Below are 8,481 nucleotides of genomic sequence, written 5' to 3'. Positions count from 1 at the left end.
GAAGGGATTGAGTTGCAGAAACCAGCGTGGCCCGCAGCCCTCAGGTCTCAGCCCGGCAGGCAGGCAGGCAGGCAGGCAGCGGCTACTGTCTGTTGGTCCCGCCCCACCCCGCCCCCGCCCCCGCCCCCGCCTGCTTCTCCACCGCTCGCTCCTTCCCAAGTCGCCAGGGGCCGATTATAAACCAGTGGAGGGGGGGGAGCGTGTGGGGGGCGGTGTCAGTGAAGAAGATTTGTAGATGTTAGGGTGGAAGCAACTTTAGCAGTTTGAAATGGCTGTGATGATGGGTGTTTGGTTCGACTTTCAGAGTGGCTCTCACAGAAACAGGCACCAGGATGGTTTCCATAGGAGCTGTGGTGGCCATGTCTCTAAAGTTTTCACCAAGTCCTCCAGCTTCGGTCTGTAGGGCTTCAGGCAAAGGGCCGTTTTCGTTGTCAGTGATGCCAAGTCAAAAGGGTGGGCTGGGCGAAAGTGGGAAACATTCATGGAGAGAGTTGTAGCCCGATATTGGGGGCAACTTGAAAGACTTCAGGATCCAGTCCGGTTTTCAGGTGAAAAGCAGCACCCTAAGGAAAATGAATAGCACCAGAATCTCATATCCACAAGTGTGTATTCCCGTTTTATGGAAACGTAACGTGGGCCTCTAAGGAATGCATGCAAGTGACTCTCTTGCCAAAGAAATAAGGAGCCTCACGGAGAGTTTCTGAATTCTGGACGGAGCAGGTAGGGAGAAAAAGAGAAGTGATTCCATTTTGCTGACAAGGGTACAAGTCACCAAATGGATGTCCAACTTTTAAAATAAATTGGGTTTTGTTTGTTTTCATTTTCCCTTGTAGCTGGCAAAGAAAAGATTTCACAATCCGTCCTGTTCTCTCTCTCTCTCTCTCTCACTCAGGTTAGGAGATTCTTTTCTGTTTGAAATAATTGAAGCATTTATAATGTCGTGCAGTTTCAGGTGTACAGCACAGTGATTTAGATAGAAAGATAGGTAGATAGATAGATGATAGATAGATAGATAGATAGATAGATATAGATAGATTCTGTTTCAGATTTTTTTTCTCTTATAGGTTATTACAAAGTATTGAGTATAGTTTCCTGTGCCAAGTCGTAAGAGCTTGTTGATTATCCACTTTATGTATAGGAATGTGTATATGTTCATCCCAAGCTCCTAAGGTATCCGCACCCTGCCCCCCACCCCGGCTTCCCCAATCAGTCCTATTGTAGACAAGTAGTCATACACACACTATCATCCTAGCCCTCAGTTCATTCAGCCCCACGTAGGTCACTCTTTCTTCTCGGAGTCCAGTTTTCCCATCGGCCGTGTCAATCTTGCCTGATGATTGAGTGTGACTGGAAAAGTGATGGTCCCAAGAAGTTTGCAAGAGCTTTTGTGAAGGCTCATAGGACTTGCCCAGCGAAGTGGGTGCCTTGGTCACTGCAGGCTGTGGAAGGTATACCCAAAGTGGCAAACACAATTTTTTTTTAACCGTCTCTATGCCATGGTGAGGACAGAAGGCTTGCAGCAAGGGGAGGCTTCAACCCACATGGAAACCATACTCACCGTCACAGGAACGTTTGGAGGACCCATACTATGTGGCAGTGGAGTGAAGTCCAGTGGCCGGGGTTCAGGGGTTCCTGAGAGAGGAGGTCTGACGCCTCTGGGGACAAAGAGAATTGTTCTCTCCCAGGGTTACAAGCATGACAGGTCAGCCATTGCAGGTAACCTGTAGAAATCTTCCCACCAGCATCTATTTACAATTGGAGCCATTCTAAATGCACCAAGGTGGGTGGCGGAATGTGGGGGGAGGCGGGGAGAAGGGGGGGAGGTTCCCCGGGAAGCCTGAGACATGGAGACCCAGTGGCCGGCCGGGCTGCTGCCCCTCTCTGGGGTCTGCTGTCCCTCTCTGGGGTCTGCTGTAGCCCTGACCCTCTGTTGAATGGACAGAATGGGCGTGTCATGCCCCACTCATCACCTCCCCTTCGGGCCCACAGAGGCGCTTCCGTGAGCTGCCTACACCCCCCTTCAGTCGGCTGGAGGGGAGGGAGTCTGCGGTATGGGTAAGCACACGGCCCACGGGAGCGTTCGCGGCCAGGGCCGGGGCACGACCTCGGTAGGCTTGCTGCCCTCGGGCTCGCCCCTCGGGCCCTCGAGGGGGAGCACGCCCAAGATGCGTGACACAGCCCCCTCTCTCACAGGCCCTGGCCCCCACAATCGCTCCCACGCCCGCGCGCAGCCCCCCACGTAGCGGGGGCCACACGGGGCGTGCGCTCAGCCAAGCTCAGCCCCCCGCGGCACGCCGCTGAGGACCAGCACAACGAGGCGGCCCCTGACCCCACCGCCGGGGGGGGAACAGGCGGGCGCACCTCCCTTACCGTCTCGACCCCCCCCAAGAGAGAGCCGCTCACGGCACATGCCACGGTGGCAGAGACCCGAGGGACACGCTGGGAAAGGGGAACAACACCACCGCTCGGCCTCGGGCACCTGAGGGACGACCTGGAGCGCTCCAGGAGCACCACGGAGGGCCAGGCGAGGCACGCTCGCACACCGACGGGGTCGCGCAGCGTGGCGGCGGGGCGGCCCTCCCCACCGCGGGGAGGGCCGCTCGCGAGGCGTACGCCAAGGAGGCAAAGCGAGAGCGTCTGCTGCATCCGAGGACCCCGGTCCCCGCGCCCACGCTGGGAGGCGGGGGCGGGAGACCGCGGGTTCAGGGCCGGAGGCCGCACCCCTGCCTTCCGCACACCCCGGCAGGCGGGGCGGAAGAGAGGCGAGGAGCCCGCGGACAGAACGAGAAGAGCGGTCCCGTCCCCCAGGAACGTCCGTCCCTCGTCTGGCATGGCTTAGGCCCAGCCCCGCGGAGCGTGGCACCACCACATCAATCGGTTGACCCACCCAGCCTAAAGCCACAGCGGGAGAGGCCCGCAGGGGAGGCACGGCGAGGACCCGTCACACTGAGGCCCGCTTCCGCCTCGCCGGCGCCCCTTCCTCTCGGGCAAGAGCAGCCAACCACCCCAGGACGAGAACGCCTGACACGGGGCACAGAGCCTGTGGGGTGGGGTCGTGCCGGCCACTCACCACCGGGTGCCTGCAGCGGGGGCAGCGCACAGGGTCGAGCACCCAACGCCACCTGGCCCCGCCGCCCTCGGGCTCAGCCAGCGGCCGGAGGTGGCACCGCGGGTCGGAGCAGCCGGACGCGCACGCAAGAGCCGGCACGCAGGCCCAAGCGGGCAGCTCAAGTGGCAAGGACCGAGCCGGGTATCAGACAGCCACCCCCAGCCCGGAGTCCTGCCCGCGTCCGGAGCCCCAGCGTCTATCGGCGACAGACGCAGAAGAACACCGTGTCAGCACCTATCTGGTGGCAAAAAGGCCCCATTTCCGGCGAAAAAAATCATCGCGCCCGACAGCGGGGCCCACCCACGAGGTTCACGGGGGCCCCCGGAACCTCGGTCCGGCCACCTGCCCCCAACACTTCCCCATCCACACTTGCCCCGGAGCGCCCAAGGCCACCTGGTCGACCCGGGGATGGAGGGGTGGCAGAGTGGGCCGGGGACACGGGGGAGAGGGAGCGGGCTGGGGACGCCCTCCCCGGTCCCCGCACGCGGGCAGGGACCGGTCCATCCGAGTCTCCGGGCCAGGACTTGGTTCCAAGAAAGAAACTCAGCACCCCTCCAAGCCGCCTCCGATGAGCGGGCCCCATGAGGGACCACGCCCGGGCCCGGGAGCCCCTCCCCGGGCCACCCAGTAGGGCTCGCGCCAGTCCCCACCTCCCGGCCCGGACTCGGGGTGGAGGGCGGAGGGGGGAGACAAAGTCGCGTCCGACGACCGGGACCCACGCGGGCACGCTGACAGGCCGGGTGCACCCTCGCCGGCCACCTGCGCGAGCAGGGGCCGGTCCGTCCACGTCTCCGGACCCATCGGGACTTGAACCCATTTCTCCAGGGAGACGCCCGGAGCCCACGGGGCAACGCACCCAGGCCAGGGCCAGCCTCTCCGGGTCACTGCTGGCGGCCCAGGCCGGTCCTCACCTCTGGAGTCCGGCTCGGAAAACCATCGGTCCGAAAGAATCTGACGACTGGGACGCACGCGCGTCCACCACCGAGCCCGTGGCGGCCTCCACCGGCCTCAACGCTCGGCCCGAGCCGGTCCCCACCTCCGGAGCAGGACGCGGGGGCACCGGGAAGGGAGGTGGGGGGGTCGGGGAACGAACTCTCCCAAGGGCGGCCCAGGAGAAGGCCGGGCCACCAAGTCCCAGGCGCTCCGGGCACGGCAGACCCTCTCCTCTCCCACCGCGGCGGCACGACCCGACATGGGTTCCCGCAGCCGGAGGGGCACGGGCGCATGCTGGTCGACCCGGCCAGGCGGCCCCTCCGCCCCGGCTCGGGAGCGCGGCGGCAGTCACAGCCCCATAGATCTGCAGGCCCAATCTCAGGCGACAGCAGGAGGTGCCTACACCTCGGCGCCACCGGGGCTGCCAGCACCAGCGTGGCTCGCCTCCCGGAACTCTGCTTCGGGCCTGGCGGCTGAGTCACAGCCCTCGACAAGGTCGCAGGAGCTCCGGAGGGAAGGGACAATATAAAAGCGGCCGCCAGGAGGCGCCCGACAACCGGCTCGAACGTCCCCGGGCCGGATCCCGGTCGCCGGCCGGCCACCGAGGACGCCGGAGCGCCGGGCCGCCCAAACGCCCGAACTCCTCCCGGAGCGGGGCGGGCGTCCCGCGCGGCCCCGAGGGGTCCGCCTCGGAGCTAGCTCCCTGCCCGACACGACACGACACGACACGGCGCGTCCCGATCCCCGGCAGCACACGGGGGCGGGGGTAGCTGGCAAGATGCCACCGGGAGGCTGCCTGGAAGGGGACGCGATTCCAGGCCATGGGGGGGGGGCGCGGGGAATTCCACGGAGACGCCCACAGTGCCACAAGCGAGATTCCCAGCTCCCCGGAGGGTGAGAGGGAGGGAGGGAGGGAGGGAAGGCGGGGACCAGCGAAACGAAACCAGGCAAGCGCTCCGAGAACGACGCAGGAATTCATCCCTTCTGGCACGGAGAAGGGCTTTGGAAAGCTGACACGCAGAGCCCGGAAGCTAGAAACGAAAGTAAACATACACTCTGGCCCCACACAAATGGAAACAAACATCTATTTCCGCACAGACCGCGACAAAGTCCAAAGAGAACACATGGGTGTGTGGGTGGGGAACATGCCCTTGAGGTCAGAACGTGGATTTCAAAACGGACTGACCACAGTCACCGGCGGGCGGGGGCAGGGGCGGGGGCGGGGGGGCGGGGAGCAGCGTGTCAACAGCCATCCACTAAAGAAACCGCGTTCCAGGACATCTACACAATGCAACGTGGTGAGTGTGTGTGCGTGCGTGTGTGTGCGCGCGCGCGCGCGTGCGTGTGAGAGAGAGATTTACAGCAAAGGTTCACAGTGACCTGTCGTCCCACCAAAATCAAACCAAGCCAAACTACCAAAAAGTCAAAGTCAAGCTCTGGGACTGCTGTGGCCCTTCAAGGGGTACGTAAAGGCACACACATATGTACGTGTATGCACACGTGTACACGTACAGACACACACACGTGTACACGTACACACACACACGCATCTGAAAACCTCAAGCATGTCCCATAAGAGGTTCCTGTCCAAAACAGAGCAAGGCCTCATGCAACGCAGCCCCCCAGAACAAGCAACCCGATGGGGAAAGCGGGCAGGAGGCCTGAACAGAGCAGACCAAGACCAGGCATTTTCATCCACAAGGAAACAAAGCCAGAAAAAACCAACAGAAAACAATGCCCACAAAGGAAACAAAGCAACAAGGACGACGACACCCACCACTCCAACAGCAACCGCAACACAGTTTTCCACTGTCAACAAAGCAACCAACAGTACCTTTCTTGGGGGGTGGGGGCGGGGACAAAACCAAAAGCCAAAGGAAACCTTTCCCTGAAATACAAGAAACAACTGGGGCTGCCTAGCTGGCGCACTGCTTAAGAATCCGCCCGCCACTGCAGGGGACACGGGTTCGATCCCTGCTCCAGGAAGGTCCCACATGCCGCAGAGCAACGAAGCCCGTGAGCCACAACGACTGAGCCCATGTGCCGCAACTCCTGAAGCCCCCGTGCCTGGAGTCCGTGCTCCGCACCAAGAGAAGCCACTGGCAATGAGGAGCCTGCGCACCACAACGAAGGGGAGCCCCCACTCACCGCAACGGAAAGAAAGCCCGCGCACAGCAAAAAAAGACCCAACGCAGCCCATCAAATACAGAACAATTTTTTTTTTTAAATGGAGGGTATGATAAAAAGCGCTGGCATTTCTCTGCACAAGCATACACAGCCAGGCCCAGGATCTGGAATCGCGACAGCAAGTTCCAAACGGCAGAGGAAAGTGGCTCCTGACGGGACACCTATTTTTCACGCTGAGAGAGACCACCACCATGTCATGCTGGAGGACTCAGAGATATCACCTGGTGCCTGACAGAATGGCTCCCCGACAACAGATGACACTACGGAAAACAGCACAGAAGTCCCTGAAAGCACTGCACCAACAACTACCACGTGACCCAGCAACTCCACTACGTGCCCACCGAGGGGGTGAGGGTGACACATACACACACGTGTATGTGTATCCACACCTATCCCTATGTAGCCATAGTTAGGGACATACCGATAGCACTCTCTGTGTGCATACGTCTCTACCTAGTCACACACAGGCGCACGCACGTTTATGACTCAACCCTACCAGGGAATGAGGTCTTGCCATCCGCGGAAACATGGAGAGACCCAGAGGGCATTGCACTACACAAGATACCTCAGGTCGCGAGACTATCATGTCTGTGAAGAACGTGCACAGCAATACACACACATGAACACAAAGAAGGAACCGCAAACAGGTTCATCGACACCTAAAAGGAACAAATGGGGGGTGGCCAGAGGAGGGAGGGAGGGGGGAAGAGGGAGACGAGTGCAATAGGTGAGGGAGAGGAAGCGGTGCCCACTTCTAGTTATGAAATAAACAATGCACTCGCAGGATGTCATGTACAGCAGGCGGAATAGAGTCCATCCTACTGTCATGACATCGAATGGTGACAGACAGTAACGAGACTTATCACGGAGATCCCTGGGTCATGTGTAAACATAGCCACTCGCTAGGGTATACACCTGAAAACCAATATACTCTTGTCAGTCTGTTAGACTTCAATTTTAAAAGGGCGGGGGGAGGAGGGAGGGAGGGGGGAGGGGGGCAGAGAAAGGAGGAAGAGGAAGAGGAGGGTGGTGGGGGAGGAGGAGGAGGGGGAGGAGGAGGAGGAGGAGGAGGAGGAGGAGGAGGAGGAGGAGGAAAAAGATGGCTTGCCTTGAAGAAATCAACAAAAGGAAAGAGCGAGAGAGACAGAGACAGAGGCAGAGAGAGACGCGAGATCAAGACTGGACACTCAGGTGACTGCAAGAGTTAAGGGAGATTAAGACAAGAAACAAACTCCCAACAGTAGTTTGGTAAGTCCAAAATCAAGATTTGGATATCATGCTGGCATCAAGCACCAACCCTTCTAAATGGACACAAAGACACACAGGCCTCCCTCACTTGGGGCCGGGGGGGGTGGGTCGTCAGGACCAGGAAATGACCATGCAAGCGGAAGCTGGAAAAGGCAACCTTGTTCATCCACGGCGGAAACATACCATGGTCCCACAGCATTCAAAACATTGTATCAAAACATGTACAAACGGCTCTTCCTCACTCCCAATGAAAACTGCAGAGAACGTCCAAAACAGCCAACCTATGATTTGCTTAGTAGATTGTCATGGAGAGCCTCGACCAGAAAGCATCGCTTTCGGTTTGTAACATCATAGGAACAGCAGTCTCAACAGCGCTTGCCTTCTTGGCACAGTATCATTTCTACGCCTGGATACACAGTCCTACTTTGGGGTGGGGGGGGTGGGGGTGAGGGAGCCCTGCCAGCAGTTCCTATTTTTCAAAGCAGACCTCTTCCCCCTCCCCCCAACCACCACCACCATTTTTCTTATTTTTTTTCTCTTTCCTCTGGTCTCAGGTTCTGCCCAATCCAGTCCACTGGCCTCCATCCCAGGCCACTGTGGGCTGTGTGTACAGATTTGCAAGATGAAGACAGTTCTCCCCAGAGAACCGGGCAGCCGTCCGGCTGAGATCTAAAAACCGATCTGCTCATGCAATTCCACTTTTTCTTTTTCTCTTTTAAATGGGCTTCTTTCTGTCAAGGAGAAGATTTCCAAATCAAAAGGAGACTGAAAGATTTCTAGGTTCCACAGCTTCAGGATTCCATGGATCGGGGGTGTCAAAAAGTCTGTGCAGGGCCTTCAGTAAAGGCCGTCTTTCTCAGCGCACACAAGTCAACCCGAGACCAAGGCAACCTGAGGGCAAAACCCCTCGCTTGATTTCATTTCTCCCATTAGGCCCCGAACATCAGAGCGCGTGTGACAGAGAGAGAGAGAGAGAGAGAGAGAGAGAGAGAGAGAAACCCCAC

Source organism: Hippopotamus amphibius, chromosome 15 (genome assembly GCF_030028045.1).
Source record: "Hippopotamus amphibius kiboko isolate mHipAmp2 chromosome 15, mHipAmp2.hap2, whole genome shotgun sequence".
NCBI lineage: Eukaryota > Metazoa > Chordata > Mammalia > Artiodactyla > Hippopotamidae > Hippopotamus > Hippopotamus amphibius.
Note: the sequence above shows the minus strand (reverse complement) of the source record.